The following is a 16,678-nucleotide window of genomic DNA, read 5'->3' as shown; positions in this document are numbered from 1 at the left end:
AAGCAGATTTAGAACAGCAGCTAAGTCAAAGTTGACCCTAGTAGGCTTTACTACCTGAACAGCTGTATAACATTTAGGCATGCATAATTGCAACTTACATCTGGAAGAGAAGGTAAGCTGTATTAGTGGTTAACTAATTACAGTTGTCAGAGAGTTTTCTAGGAAGATGCACACCACACAAAAAGGGCATCCCATAATGACGAAGTGCCAAGTGGACATCACTCAGAGCTACACATTTCATGACATCATTACTATGCTGACCCCTATGAATTCCTAGAAAGGGACTCTAGAGTAGCCACTACCAGTTGAGAAATCCTTGAATGCAGCCGTGGGAAGTAAAATCAAAGAGAAGCAGTCAACAGTCTTAAGGTGAGGTTTGGTTTTATTTCAATGTTAACATCAACATTCAAGTTTCATTATTCATTATTTAATAAAATCAGTTCATGAACCTGAGATGATGTTATATTGCATAATAAAAATCCTTGCCTTAAATTCCACCCTCCAGCAATTCTGCAAAAAGTTGTCAAGGGTCAGATTTACCATACAGGATCTACACATTACTACAAACCGCAGTGGACAGAGCATGCTTTAGACCACACTGTATTCTCTTCTCTATCACATATAGGCTGGAATACCTGCTTCACTTGCCCAGACTTGGTCTGCTAGTGTTATTAGAGATGCTCTTAGACACCTAAGACATTCATAGGTGACTGGCAGAGATGGCATAGATTTCTGGAATACCTGTGTCATCCTGAACTGGCAGCAAAGAGCTGATGTATCTTAGATAACCAAAGATACATCAGCCTTCTCTGCTTGGTTCAGTTCAACTTCACAAAAAATCTGAAACTCTGAAATTTCACAAAAAATCTTCCTGCAACAGCACTTCTGGGTTTTATCTCCAAGGTCTGAGCAATTTTGCACTGTGGGATAGTCAGTCAGAATAGAGGTATTTGTTTGCACTGCTGCTCAAGTGAAAACACAGTCTTTTTGGCCCTTGCTTACTGTGAGAAAGCAGTGGTTCTCTCACACTCTTCCCCACAGTAGGTGCACCTCCAGAGAGATATAAAGCTTTACTTAAAAAGCAGCCAGCTCTGTAGAAAGTTCACAGTTTCAGAAAAACAACAAAGCTGGGCAGTAGACAGACACAGGCATCATCACAACTTTGAACTGCTACTGAAGCTCATAGACCACAAGGAAGAAAAAAGCTGCTGTTTATCTTTTGACCACCTGACAAGCTTTTAGCCTAGAAGTCTAAACCACCTGATAGAGGAAGAAAAATATTTATGCTCATCGATAGGCTTGAATGCTGAATGGCTAATTACCTTCTTATCAATGCTTATCCTGTAAGTTTAGCAAAAGCCACTGCCTCATTATGAAAAATCAACCAAAAAAACCCAAAACAAAAAAGAACAACCCCCCCAACACAAAATCAAAAACCTCCCTGCCCCTAAAAACCCCAAATCCCCAAAATGCAAATTAAACAAATCCAGAAGCCACAAACCCCAAAATATTAAACCCGAAATTAATTCTAACATTAGCTCTGGAGTAAAAAAGTAAAAAGATAACTCTGAACTACACAAACATATAACATATTTTGATATCCAAGAAGATTTAATTATAAAAGTTGGTGGGGATTAAGAGTTGTCCGTGTTTCACTGACATGATGATTTTTCCACAGTATTATTCATATTTGAATTACATCATTCCCCAAAGCCACTTCATGCTTTCAAAGCCTTTAAGGCTAAGGCTGTTTAATCTTATTTTGGCAATGGGTCAACTATGATGTTACAGCATGAGGCTGACCTACTGAAACAAAGGGGACCACATAAGACAAGCAGATCTCTTTCCATTTCTGAGCTATGTAATTTATTTTTCAGTCTTTTACTTTTTTTCTCCATCCACAACACAACGTTTGAAGGATGTCCTGATCTATCACAATTCAACATAGAAGTATTATCAGAGGACCAATACATTATGTAAAAGCACATGACTTTATAGATTGGTCTCATCCACCATTTATAGGATGAGAGGCTCCAAAAATTTTTGACACTGCTCAAGACTGTAAGAAAATGATCAACTAACAACTGTCTAGAGTAAGTGCCAGTTATACACCAAATAACCTTCTTATTGTTGTTGTTGTGGTATTCAGCACATAATTGCACAATTAGTTGTTTGTTATTAAATGCTGTACACACAGATCACACTTAAGCTGCAGTCAAAGGGGCTATTTCATGTCTAGGATCCCTAAGCCACACCATTTTACAACTCTCTCTAAATTCCTGTTTTAAAGCAGAGGGGATGTGGAAATCAAAGGTATTTACCGGGCTTTCCCTGTAGAACTGCAGTGACAAGCTGTTATAAGTCAGCTCTGTATGGTCTAACACTCATCGAATATCCAGTAATATCTTCCCACAGATCCTATAGTTTCAGATTCAGCATTCATTCACACAGCATCTTCAAAGCCAGAAAAGCCCTTTAGTTTTTTAAGTTCCTTTGCTTTTGTAAGTTTGATTTAAAGTGTATAGAGTAAAAAAATGATTACTGTTTTAGGAGACAATAACCCCCAACCTCTCTGCAGCCTCCACAACCTTCCCCTCCCCCAAAGTAAATTACAAATTCACATTTCATAAAGTATTATCTGACATCATTTTTTCCCACATGGCAGAATCAGGTTAAGCAGCAAAGCAAGACGACAGTTTGACATGAGAACAAATACTTCTGCTAATAACAGTAATTTGTTTTGTGATCTTGTAATTCTTACTCAAATAGCATTTAATTACTATCCTAAACCCACTCTTTTTAGGACATTTGGCATACCTCCACATCCACATTCAGACCCGCTTCAGAACAAGTACTAACCCATTACCTAACCACGACATTTCTGCATCCTTTTTAACACCATAAGATTACACACACTGCCCCTTACAAAACATATATGTATATGCAGAAGTTATGCAGTTAGGGGATGGTAGCATCAACAAAGCCCATATATGTCTACCGTTATTGGTCCCGGCTTAGTGGTATCACAAAATAACTACTCATTAGCATGAATTAAGGAGAGTTTTAAGTAAGGAAAGTTGTTTCAGAATCAAAGGGAAAACACAAAAAAGTCCTTTCATTTTTTCCACAAGGATGATCACAGTGACTGGGGGTGGCAGACCTGTATTCCTTCCCAGTCTCAGCCATCTGTTCCAGCTCTTCCCAACTAGTTCCTTCTGTGAGGAGTAAAACTCTTGCCCCAAGAACCCTCTGAACGAGGTCCAACCTGGACGAAGAGGTGCTCAAGTAGTCCCCAAGGACAAATTTTCTAGTATTTATTGCCAGAGTAGGTCAAGAATGGGGTAATTTTCCATGCCATCTTCTAAGGACTGCACTCCAAAGACAAAGTTTAATAGAACCAGGAAATAGGAATAAAGAAAAGCCATTATCAGAGTAGTAAGATGTGTTGGTATTTTTCTGACACCATTTTTTTCTATTTTAAAAATTTGGTATTCACTACACGACTCTGAAAATACAGATCCAACTGCTTTCACTATTTCTTTGACTACTTTTCTTTTTAAAATTACACTAATCCAAAAGAGAGAGATTTACATAATACTATTAGATTAGCCTGTGAAAGAAATTGCAACTCAACCATAGAGTGATTTGTTTCCTCCAGTAGAACACTTACTAGCATACTGTGGACACTTTTGTCTTTCCTCAGAGATCTGCTGCAGGGAAGGCCAACCAGGCAGGGGATTTCCAGCCCCAGCAGCATCCCAGCCTCAGTCAGCTCTACAGTCCCCCACTGCTATCCATGTACTGCCTCCAAGGCAAAATGTACAGTCATTTTATGGCAAATGTTATGAGCTACTTCTACTAATAAGGTTAACTTTCACAAAACTTGCTGGTGAGGCAGCAGTATCCAAGTCTTATCCAAAGAAAAGGAAGGCTTCTCCACAAACCGTGAAGGGTCATAGCTATATTAAGTCCCTCTCTATCTTTTAAACCAAGCAAAACAGCATTTTCAGTTCAGCTGCAATGCCAAACTGGGGACAAACTTTTCCCCCTCTTTCCTCTATCTTTATGGTCTTGCAAAAGTGGGGTAAGTCTTGGTTAACAGGCTAATAGAGTACTCCATGCAATGCAACTGGGAACCAATTACATTTCATGCAGAACACACTCAAAAAGACAATCTGTTTCATGGAATAGCAGCTTTAGTGCTGGTTACCAGGATTACTCCTGAAAGAAATGAACTTTCATTTATCTTGACAGATAAAGAAACCTAAAACAAGGTATCTCGTCAGGTAGTTTCTCTAAGTGTGTATGCACATCTCTTCTTTTCCCCACAGAGGACATGTTAGGGAATATAAGGGCTCTTTTCCCAAATCAGATTTTTTAATTTTGCAGCCAACTTCACAGTACAGGAAGATAGGGAATGAATGCAGGACTGACTGATAAGCTCCCACCATATTTGTTTAGGCTCTGAAAGTTTGGAAGTCAGAGTACAGTGCTCACCATTTTTGTGCTCCTCCCCTTGCCCTGCAACGTTTAATTCTCTAGTATGGAAGCTGAGGGAATGCCGAAAGAATTCTTTAGCTGCCAGCTCTTCAAGTACTGAAGAGCTTTGGCAAGAAATGGCAAAGAACATGAAGATTAGAACATCACAGCTGTATCTGAAAGATACATGGATGCTGAACAGATGATTAGTCTATTTATATACATATTTTTCTTTCAATGTAAGCAACAATTTCACCCTTTCAGTGCTGACACAGACATATAGACATACAACTTTCAGTTGCTAGTGCAACTGTCTGCTTTGTGTTCATGGTGGACAAATGCTTTTTTTACAGTCTGCAGTGAGTACAAGTGGCAGCACTCAAAGTACTTGACCCCTTGGTAATATAAAGGAACAGCAAGGATATTTCTGGTAGAAGATAGAGCTGCAAGCACCTAAAACTTATAGATGACCATAAACTTGTTTCAGCTGCACATAAAATCTTGTTACAGGCTGGGCGTAGTGGCCATAGCATAACAATACTTAGCAACTTTGGGAGACACATGAAAAATGCAGTCCTGAAGAAAAAGAGGCAAAAAAGGAGTTAAACATGATACAGCATTTAAGCTAAAGGGGAAATAGTCCTCAAATGATGTATGAGTGATTAAGCAGGAGAATAAGCCAGCTGAAATCTGATGGTGTACCACAGAGCTCACTGTTAGATACTAAGAAGAAAACTAACTCTACCACAGCTGAAAACAGACACACTGAAGCAGGGAATTTGTCCAATGTGTTCTTTTCTCCAGCATTTTATAAGCTTGTGCCTCATACTTTTGTGTTTTGGTTACTCATCATGCCTTTTAGCGATGTATTTATCTCCTGCAGAAATTCCCTTGTGCTGTCAACCTCTGCACATAACACTGATGAAACTGGAGGTCTCTGTTGCTCTGCTGACTTCTGCCATTTCATTAGGCTGCTAATAGACTTCTCTAGATGTTTACTAGCTCGCAGAAAAGTGATTTTCTTCACTGTTTTCCTAGAAACCTAGAGGAGCCACTAGCCCTAAGGAAGGATGTAAGAGCATCATAAAAAAATTTATGACAGATCTAAGTAAGGTATCTCAGAAAGATACACACTGTTTACTGTTTATTTTTACTTCTCAATGCTTCATATTACCACACGTAGTGTATGAAAAATTTTAGGGAAATATATTGCGGGAGGTGGGGGGCAGGTCGGAGAAGGAAATAGAGAGATGAAAAGACAGAAGACTACTACTTCATCTGTGTACAGATATGCATGTGTATCCAACACTGAGTGGAAGACTATGCTACAAAGTGTTTTCATATTTATTATAGAATTAAGCCACTTTCTGGGCCGCAGATTTAAAAAGACAAGTGACAGCCACTACCCAGACCAACTGCACAGACCATTTATCCATTTACAGATTGGGTCAAGAACACATCTCATTGAACACAGCTCCCCAGTACACTAATTACTGTTAACCATGAGCATATTAATCAGATGGCTCTGGCTGGATCATGGAAAAGAGGATGAAGAAAGACAACTAAGGTATTGTGCCTGTATGTTTTAAATAAGACCAAGCACACCTGTACTCCTTTCCCTGTACCTTCTGCAACACCCTCACCTAAAGGAAAGGGGCTGATCTGCTTGGGATTTTCTTATTCTACTCAGAGAACCACAATAAAGTGTTTCCAACATAGCTAATGTCAAACAAGTTAAACTGTTGAAGTGTGAGCACATGCACACACCTATGCATACATTAGCTGAGGTGAAAAGCACTTATTAACTAGTACAGTCCACCATGCAGAGATGATGGGAAGTGGATCATATGTATCAGCAATTCGGCAATAAACATCCACAGCAGACAACTGAAGAACTGTTCGCATTTAGAAATAAGAAGCTTAGAAAAAATGTAATCTCATGATGATTAGACTGAATTTCATGAAGTGGAATACAGGACAAGTTTCAGCTATCTCTGTGTACATACAAATATGTACAGTATCTCTCTATACATTGCTATGAGTGTTGTAAAAACAGGATAAGCAAATACATAATATTTTGTTTTTAGTTTATTTTATACAAACTATATTTTATCATAAGCGGTGAGTTTCTGTCCTTCAAAAGGGTTTTAATTAGAAACATAGCACCTTGAAAAAGAAATTAAGAGTCAAAAAACTTACAATATTTGCATTCTGCTGATGTACTTTGTCTGAAGGCTAATGCATAGCCCTTGTCAAGTACAGCTGCTGTGTAACCAGATGAGAGTGCAGTCCTCTCTTTTATCCAACAAGAGCACCTTCAAATTTTTTCCCTTTAAGGATGGTTTTGTTTCAGTTCAGGGCTCGAAACTGAACAGGATTTCAGTCAAGTGTGTTCTGACTGGGTTACACCTATTATCTCCATGGAGCTGCAAATAGTTCTGCTCCGTGTGACTCCTAAGACTTGGTGTATGATCTTGGAGTGGGGAGAAGAGTGGAAGGAATTATGAAAAGTTAGAGATACTTTAATATGTAACTCAGTGTGAAAACAGTTATGAAAACCCTTGAACAAACAGTGGCATAAGTTTTGTTTGAAATAGAGGCCATTTGTGTAATTTGTATTTTCCTTATGTAAGTCCATATGTTTCATATTTGATCAGACATGACTGAACTGTGGTTTGCTTCACCACTTTAAAGGCATGTTTAGATAAGTACTTGAGTAACAATGCACCACACATTAATAGAATCATGGAATGGTTTGGGTTGGAAGGGAGCTTACAGATCACATAGTTCCAATCCCCCCTACCATGGGCAGGGACATCTTCTACCAGACCAGGTTTGCTCAAAGTCCCATCCAACCTGGCCTTGAACACTTCCAGTGGGAGGCATCCACAGCTTCTCTGGAAAACCTGTTCCAGTGCTTCACCACCCTCACAATAAAGAATTTCTTCCTGATATCTAATCTAAACCTATCTTCTTTCAGCTTAAAGCCATTCCTCTTGTCCTTCATTACATGACCTTGTCCCTCTCCAGCCTTCCTGTAGGCCCCCTTCAGGTACCGAAAGGCTGTTAAAGGTCCCTCCAGGGCCTTCTCTTCACCCTGAACAGCTCCAACTTTCTCAGTCTGCCAGTATACAGTACAGTATATTACTTCAGCCTGCCATTACAGTATAGGAACAAGTAAATGTTGTTCAACCACAACATAAAAAAGACATTGGGCTGTTAGGGAGCACCCAAAGGAGGGCCTCGAGAATGGTGAAGAGTGTGGAGGGGAAGCCTTAAGAAGAGCAGCTGAAGTCACTTAGTTTGTTCAGCCTGGAGAAGACTGAGGAGAGATCTCATTGCAGTCTACAGCTTCCTTATGAGGGAAAGCTGAGGGACAAATACCAATCTCTTCACTCTTGTGACCAGTGATAGGACTCAAGGAAACAGCATGAAGCTGACTTCGGGGAGATTTAGTTTGCATATTTGTGGTGGTTTTGACCCTGGCCAGACTTCAAATACCCACCAAAAGCTGCTACATTGATTCCCCCCGGCCCCTCTGCTCCACAGAGGAGGTAAAAATAAAAACAGCTAAAGAATTTCTGAGTAGAGATAAGAACTGGAAGACAGTCATTTGCTGACAGGCAAAACAGACTCAACGTAGAGAATAGAATTTCAATTTATTGCTAACAGGATAAAAGCTAAACAGCAAGAAATAAAACAGTCTTAGAACACCTTCCCCCCCACACCTCTCTCTTGCATGTCCTCCCTCCTCCCCTCCTCCATCAGCGGTGCAGGGGGATGGGGAAGGGGATCAGTTGCTGTTTTCCATGGACTGCAGGGGCTCTCTGCACTCTGATGGTCCTCTGTGGGCTGCAAAGAGACAACTTGCTTCACCATGGTCTTCACCACGGGCTACAAGGGGGCCACAGCCCTGAGTCCTTCCCCTGCTTCTGTGGGGTCCCTTCCCACAGGAGACAGTCCTTGATGGACCTCTCCAGTGTGAGTCCATCCCTTGAGCAACAGTTCTTCCCAAACTGCAGTGCCATGGGTCACTCCTTCAAGGGATTGCAGCCCTTCATGGGCTGAGTTGTAGTGACGTGGGTCCCCCCTCCGTGGCCACAAGTCCTACCCAGGACAACTTGTTCCAGCATGGGTTTTTCTCTCCATGGGCCACAGGTCTCCTGCAGGACCCCGCTCCATCTTGGGCCTCCCACCAGGGGTCACAGCCTCCTTTATACATCCACCTGCTCCAGCATGGGCTGCAGGGGGAGTCTCTGCACCCCAGTAGTCTTCCACAGTGGCAGGGGCCTCAGCTCTCAGTCTTACCCCTGCTGGAGGGGAAGAGGGGGGCCCCTGGGCCCCCTCCCCCCCCCCCCCCCCCCCCCCCCCCCCCCCCCCCCCCCCCCCCCCCCCCCCCCCCCCCCCCCCCCCCCCCCGCCCCCTGCTGCACTGATCTTGGAGTCTGCTTGTTAACCCATATTCTCCTCTGCTCTTCTCTGGGCTGGAATTTCTTCTGCACACTTCATTGGCTCTCCCTTGGCCAGCAGCAGGAAATCTCTCCTGGAGCTGGCTATCATTGGCTCCTCATAGGACAGTAGAAGCTTCTAGCAGCTTCTAAAAGAAGCCACCTCTCTGTAGCCTCCCCCTGCTATCAAAACTCAGCCACATAAAACCATTAAAATATTATGGAAGAAGTTCCTCACCCAGAGGGTGGTTGGGCACTGTAACAGGCTCCCCAGAGAAGTGGTCATAGCAAGCAAGCCTGACAGATCTCAAGAAGCATTTGGACAATGTTCTCGGGCACATGGAGTGATTCTTGGGATGCTCTGTGCAGGGCTAGGAGTTGGACTTTGTGATCTGGTTCGGTGCCTTCCAACTCAGCATATTCTGTGATTCTATGAACATTATTAATGTTCAAGGCCATTTTAATTGCCGAAATAAAGGTAAAGAGAATAAATTACAACCAAGCATTAAACCAGAAATATGTATCACAAATGTAATATAAACAAATCACACGAAGAATATAACCTCTGATGACTTTATCTGCATTGAACTCAAATTTATCTCTCCTTAAAGATACTATTGTTCAAAATAATGAGGAAGAAGAACATGGGAGTTGCAGCAAAGAATAAAAAGCTCTGTACAAACCAAATAAGGATCTTTGTATATACATTAGTTCAACAAATATTTATTACCTAAACTGAGCTGCCACACAAAGCATGTAATTGTGATACAGTCAAGGCTCATGAAGGCATTTCATAATTGTTTAAAAATACTAAACAATTAAGTTTACCTCAGACTTTAAAGAAGAGTTAATATCCATAAACTCAAATTGGCAGATGACTCAATAATGTAACAGAAATTTCACTAAGCCCTTCGGAAGCTGCCTGCTCAGAAGAAAATGCTTTGCAAGAAAGATACATCTTAAGGCCTCTGCACAGTCCTCAAGCTCAACCTCAGATGCTGTCTAAATCATATGTTTCTATATAATAAATTACTTAGTCTTAAATTCAGCTTAACATTTTTATTGATTTTTTATCTTTTCTAAGAGCAATAAAAACTTCTGATGGCTCAATTGCCTTTAATTTAGATAACTGTAAAGTGAATTTAAGTTCTGTTCTCCCAAACTGTCTTCAAATTTCTTATGACATTAAAAATAACCCTTACAATTTTCTTTTTCATAGCCAATAAAAGAGGGATCTATACAACTTATGTGAGAAATAAATGAAAAAAAAACCCACACATAAAATCATTACTTTATGATCAAGACACGACACAACAATCTCACACAAAATGTCATATAAATGTCTAAGACTTAATGCTAATGGATACAATAGAAGATTTAAGCAATCATTCAGAAGTCTTCAAACCATTTCTCTGGGTAGATTTCTCTTTTCACACCAATATAACGGAATTATTTTGGAAAGCACTTGAAGATTCACGGAAATAGTTCCCATCTGTTAAACGTAATACTGTATCTGCTTTCCAATGAAGATCTTTGAATAAAGTATTTTATCACTTTAAATATACAGCTGCAACCATGTGATGAGTTTACTGTACCTCTTGATTAGAATAATGGCAGGGGCAATAAACCTGGCAAGTCCAAGAGTTTGGAGCATGCCACCTTCTACTACTCACTCTCGCTCCAGTGGTGACTGGTTTTCCTGGTTACAGGATACTGGATACACTAGTTCTCTCTCACCTGGTGGCCTACTGTAACAAAATGATGAGATAGAGTGAAATATGCACCTTTTTTTTTTTTTTTTGGTATAGTTAATAGTCTCTCTTGGTCAAAGTTCTGTAATACTAATGAAACACCACTCATTTGTCTTTCACCTTTTTTTTTAAACACTAACTTTTGAATAAGCTGCATGGTTTCATAGGCTGTTTACCTGTGGTGTTTACCACCTTCAGCCCTCTTCATCCTATTCACTGCGCTCTTTTAATACAACTGAAAGGTTTCCTTCTCGTGATTTTCAGCACTGTCAGTCCAGTGCATTTATTTCCCTCACTCAGCCCTCTTAATTCCAGATTTTTATGATCTCCACCTCTACCTCCAGCCTCAGCACTTGCAAGACTCTTGTACCTAAATATAGGCATTTAAGCCATTGTGTCCAAAACTCACAAAAAATTACAAATTTCTCCTCACTACTTCCACCTCGCTCTCTTCTTTACTGCTCTTTCCCATCCTCACACATTCACCTGACTCCAATGGGATAGCCAGGTATTCAGAGCTAAAGAAACTAATCAGTACTCCCCACAAAGTCTCCCTAGGATAAATGCTTCTCCAAATCACTCTCTTTCTGCCTGAGCATGACACTTCGTTTCCTTCCAACATACCTAGCTAACTTTCACAATAAAATGGCGAAGTACATTAGAAACATAACTTGAAAAAAACCTCCAAACCACCCTGACAATTATGCTTCTGATCTGGATTAATCAGACTATTGCACCTCAAAAATGACGCTGACACCTACCCAGCATCTTTAAGGCTCAGTAGAGTTAATTCATTACGTAGACATAAACAATTCTTCAGAATCTATTAAGTTCTCGACTGTGGACGTATGGATTCATACCATGTCCTAGCTAATACACCCAGTCTTACACACTTTTTACTATAATCTACGAAAAAGGAATAAACGGTAAACTAAGTTAATAATTTGAAGCTTCTACATATCTCATTAAAAATATAAACCTACTACTTTCTAAGTTATTTATTCTTTTTTATTTAGATAGCTGAAGGACACTTAGAGCAAGTCCTTTAAGGAATAAATAAAAAGTAAAAAAATACATGCATGAAAGAACACTAAGTTTAACTTAGCAGTTAAGTGGCAGATGGCACATCATACAGTTACCCATCAATCTGGAACACTGACAAAAGGATTAATCTACAAATCTTGCTGTATAACCAGCATCAATATAGAAACTATCTGCCTTTCCCTCCCCCAAGTCCTCCCCATCTCACATGTATATTAAAAAAATAATTCTGTTCCTTAGGCAATAGTATTTCAGTAGGAAATTCCTGGACATTTACCTACCCATTTGCATTTGGGTCCAGGCATTTTAAGCACTGCCCCATTTAAAGTACAAACCATCTGAAGTTCCTGTATTTGCCAACAGAAATTCTACTGTGTATAAAGTTTCACATCTCTTCTCTAATAATAATCCACTATTCAATAATCCAAGATGTAAATATAATTCCTTTAGGTTTGCTTTAGATTTTTTACCTCTTCTCTCTCCTGCACCAAATTATTCTATTGGTATCAACAGTCTCACCACAACTGAATTAAAAGGAAAAAATTATTCAAAAACACAGTAAAATAATTTTTCTTTGGCTTTCTGCATGCACGTAGCTCTAACTTGGAGCATTTAAATTTTTTTTAAAAGCTACTCCAAAGATAGAGAGGGCTGTAGCATTCGTACACTCTCCAATCTGAGAGCACAGTACAGATTTAAAAGCTGGAGGAAGGAAAAGACAGTGATAAGCATTTTAATTTTTCTTTTTATAAAACCAATTTCTACCCAAATTCCTCTAACTCTCTAACATAACTCTCTAACTTCCTTCCTTACAGGGGAAATAGAGCCTGTGACATAGCAATTAAATCTATGAATCTTTATCTTAAAATATGCTGAACTGAACATGTCTGCTTGTTATTACTTTGATATTGGTTTTGTCTAACACAAATACAACAAATATGTTGTACTAGAACTTCATGCTACAACAACAATCACACTGTACTTGTGAAAGTAATGGATAAAAATCACCGATGACAAAAACAGCTCACTTCATTAAAAACAGTGTTCTCTTCCTCTAGTAGGATTTGAAAGTGTTATTGTATGGCACTAGAGACAGCAAATTTGGAGCATGACTTCTGAATAATTACATGGGCTCAGGTTACGCATGCATTTTATTTGCATAAGTGCTCCTTGTGGAACACAAATGAGATTTCCAGTTAGATTTCCAGATGGAATTTCAGAAGAGGAGACACATCAAGTTTTTGGAGGGCTGATTAGCTAACTTTTTCAGAACTTAAATAAGAAGTAAGAACAGATCATTAAAAAGCTTGTATCAAATTAATATGAGAAATAGGTGCAACACCAACTTATTCATCTACTGGATCTCTTTCATTACTTGAAATAAAATAGCAACACTACCACCAATCTCTCGGGATTCCATTCATTAGTGTTCCAGATTCTTAGTGGGACGTACCTTCTCTCAAAAATCATCAAATTTTCCTTGCATGGTTTTTAACATGTTTTCTGCCTATAAGCACTTACTTTGATCCATCATGAAAAAGCCAGCAATAGACAATCCGCAAGACTAGGTTTAGGACTTGAACCAGTTCCAGAAGGCAGGAAACCATGCCAGAACCAAGGAGTCAAGAGCAGAACATAGTAAGAAAGAAACTGGTGCCTGGGACCAGGGGTTGCTTTATGACCTCCAAAGCAATTCGAAAGGTGGTGTACAGTGGGTGGAAAGTGGGGTGGAATAGGTGAGATAATCCTTGAATCTGTAATTAGAGTTGTATAAAGTTATGAAATCTGTGTGATTCTGGGTGCATTCTCTGAGATTTTTTTCAGTGCACCCAGCACTGACATAAATGTGTGTGTTTTTTGGTTTTCTATACACAAAACGAGTATAGAGAGTTTCTTCTCCGACTTTTTGGCATCAGCTATAGAGAAAATACCATTAACCTTTTTTTTATACTTATAGGTAGCCGAGTTGATTTTCTTTTAAAGCAGAGAAACGGATTAAGTAATTTCTAGAGGTGTCATGTTCTAGCTTATTACTTTGTATAAACCACTTCACTTCTGCAACTGGATGCTGTGCACAGAAATCCTCTCCTGTGTGTAAGCTTTGACCTAATGCCACCTTGATTTCTGACTTCAGAAGTCAGTATTTTGAAGCAGTCCAAAGTCCACATGCCTACTTCAATGATTTCTATGAAAGCTATGAAAACAATTACATTGATGGAATGGTTACATTGATGTAACAGGATGGACTGTTACAACCAATGCAGATACTTTTAATGCAAGCAAGATGCTCAATAAATATTAACAGCGATAACAGATACAACTAAAAAAAGGAAAAAAATTAGTTACAAGTCCGTATCAGCATTGCTAAAACGAGTAGTTTCCTAAAATTCTGCTTCTGTGTCAAAACAGAGGGATTTTTTCTAAGTTTGGTTTTGACTAAAGTCCATGCATTTTTATTCTGATGTGGACATCAGCTTAACAGTCACTGCAAACTGCAACTGAAATTCTTTCTTCCTATTACAAGGGTTGAGAAAAAAGCAGTGTACAAAGTACAGGAATCTCTTTGGAAATTACAGTTTTAATCAAGGGGCACTTCTGTAGACTTTTGCACTGCAGAATTGGAACTGTCTTACATAACCTGGCCTTGGCACTCTCCACCCTTTTGCTTTATATATTATGGCTATGTAACTACACCAGAGATAAAACAAGTGAGGTAACTTGGGGACACATGGTGGAGAAATGAAGTGTCTCAACACATGTCCAAAATAAGCAACCATTTCTGAACTCATAAATTACTTTCTAAATGGAGCTTCAACAAGTGTATTTTTCCAGAAAGCTGGTATTTTCATTACAGTTGTCAAACAAGAACACAGTATCTCTCCAGAGAGCAGTATAGAAGCCCATCCCTCAACTGTGCTCTGCTCTTGAGAGTTATATATAAGCAAGGAGGAGATCTGAGCTTCTTCCCCATTGCTTCCATCCCCACTGAGTCTCTAAATTCAGTTCCTCATCTTGCCTCTACTTAGAACCTCCCTAGCAAAGGACCTCCAAACTGAAGATGAGCAGGGCCCTGGAAACAAAAAAAGCAGAACCAGTCACTCAGAGGCATATTTACAATGAACCTTCTCTGCACATCAGTTCCCTCTCCATCCTTCAAGAGATATTTTATTGCACCCTCTTTGCTGCCATGACTTCCTCAAAAAATAACCAGAAATTCACTTCCTAAAAGCATTAACTCTTTTTGTAACAGATGTCATGGGCTTAGGCATGAGGACTCTTGACATGCTGGAAGGGTACAAAGGACTTTTGGTTGATTTTAACTCTGCATTGAAGATGGTTTTGGAAAGGTTTGGGCAGGCATTTCTGTATTATATAGTATTCCAACAAAAAAAACTTGCCCACAATTGACAGTCTGCCTTATGGAAGATATATTTGTTGTAGTAGTTACTACATACTTTTGCACACAGAAATAAGTGAAAGACAATTCTGAAATATTTCACTTCATAAGCCACAGCCTACTTTGGTCTTTGACTTTCTAGATACAGACTTTTCAAGTCTGCATAAACACCATAAATTCCTTAAATTTTCTTGTATCTTTTGCCTTCTTGATAAAGGAAACAGATAGAAATGACTCAGCTCCAGCAGTGCAAGCACAGGTGTAACTAATTTTTGCTGCATTTTTTCTTACAAATCCAGTTCACAAAGGCACTTTATTTTTGCCTAAAGAACACAAATGTCTCTCACGCATTTCTTTCCCTTTTTCCTGTCATAAAGTACCATTTATCTGCATAAGTTATATTACTTCAAATAATACCTGAAGCAAGGTTTCTCTTAGCAGGGACTGCTATTGCTTCTTTCACAGAAGCACGAATCTCTAATAAAAACACTATCAGATGACCATATGCCTCTTAAGTGCTTTCTGCATGGACCTTCTCTGCCTGTGAAACTGTAAGAAGCCTGCCTTTCCTATTGTCAGCCACCAGCTTTTCAGGCTAATGCAAATTGTCTCAGGGAGGCCAGCACAATGTGCTTCTCCCCCAGCCACATGCTTCATTTTGTTCTTTTTTCATGTTAAAATGTCAGACAAAGAAAAATTGCTCTGACGTGGTCTTTTCTTGGCTCTTCACACAGGGAAATGTCAATGAGGAACTACAATAGAGAAAGAGACCTGTGTGGCAATGCATTTGCTATAAATGACCTTGCAAAATAGTTGCAATGATGAAGAACAGCAAATTTTAATGTCCTTTTTTGTTCTAGGGAAAGAGGTCTTAAAAAAAAAGGTTTATTATCCCAGGTAAGAAAACCTGTGCTGCCAGAGTGGGACAAGTAGCATTTTCTTGTTTTACCTCCCATAAAGGTGTCATACCGAGTCACAGAAGGCAGCAGTAGCTGCTCTTTAGGAAGTCAACACTCAAACATGGCTCCATGAAGCATTGGGTGTTTTTCAGGAGGGTTATCTCCCTGTTAAAAATGTCTCAGTAACTTGCTTCAAGTCCATTATGTATTTCTGCTTCTCTGTTGTTCAGCAAGCAAAAGTCAAACCAGACTCCTGCTATCCCTCTACCCTACTGTGTTTTGGAAACCATTTTAGTTGCTCAGTCAATTTCACCAAGTTCTGAAACACTAGATGCCAGAAATCATTGTTTCTTTCCTGCACTCATGAGGAGCTGGTGAAGCCTCCTTACAGACCACCCCTGACAGACTTGGGAGCCTTGAGGGAAGCCCCTCTGCTAATAGAAGGGAGACAACTTGCAGATGGGGTCAGTACCACCTCTGGATCACTCCCTCCTGCTGGGGCAACTGCTGAGAGTCCAGCATGCACCAAGGAATGCAACAAAGCATTTGGCCAGCAAGAGCCAAGTGTCCAGCAGGGCAGCACTCCACAGGTACTGCCACCCTATTGAGACCATGGCCCTTGGTGCCAGGTGGCACCTCCCAGAGCAGGGGCAATGTCTTTATT

At 39.8% G+C, this 16,678-nt stretch overlaps 1 protein-coding gene across 1 annotated transcript in view; it reads right to left on the bottom strand.

Annotated features, from left to right (window-relative positions):
* DAPK1 (death associated protein kinase 1) overlaps positions 1 to 16,678 on the bottom strand; it is a 90,388-nt gene that overhangs the window by 51,098 nt on the left and 22,612 nt on the right. The gene's annotated exons all lie outside the window — the stretch shown is intronic.

This window comes from Empidonax traillii, unplaced genomic scaffold (assembly GCF_003031625.1).
Source record: "Empidonax traillii isolate 1590-97213 ecotype Southwest subspecies unplaced genomic scaffold, ASM303162v1 scaffold6:size4315531, whole genome shotgun sequence".
In the NCBI taxonomy this organism is placed as follows: domain Eukaryota; kingdom Metazoa; phylum Chordata; class Aves; order Passeriformes; family Tyrannidae; genus Empidonax; species Empidonax traillii.
Note: the sequence above shows the minus strand (reverse complement) of the source record. Positions and strands in the feature narration are given on the sequence as shown.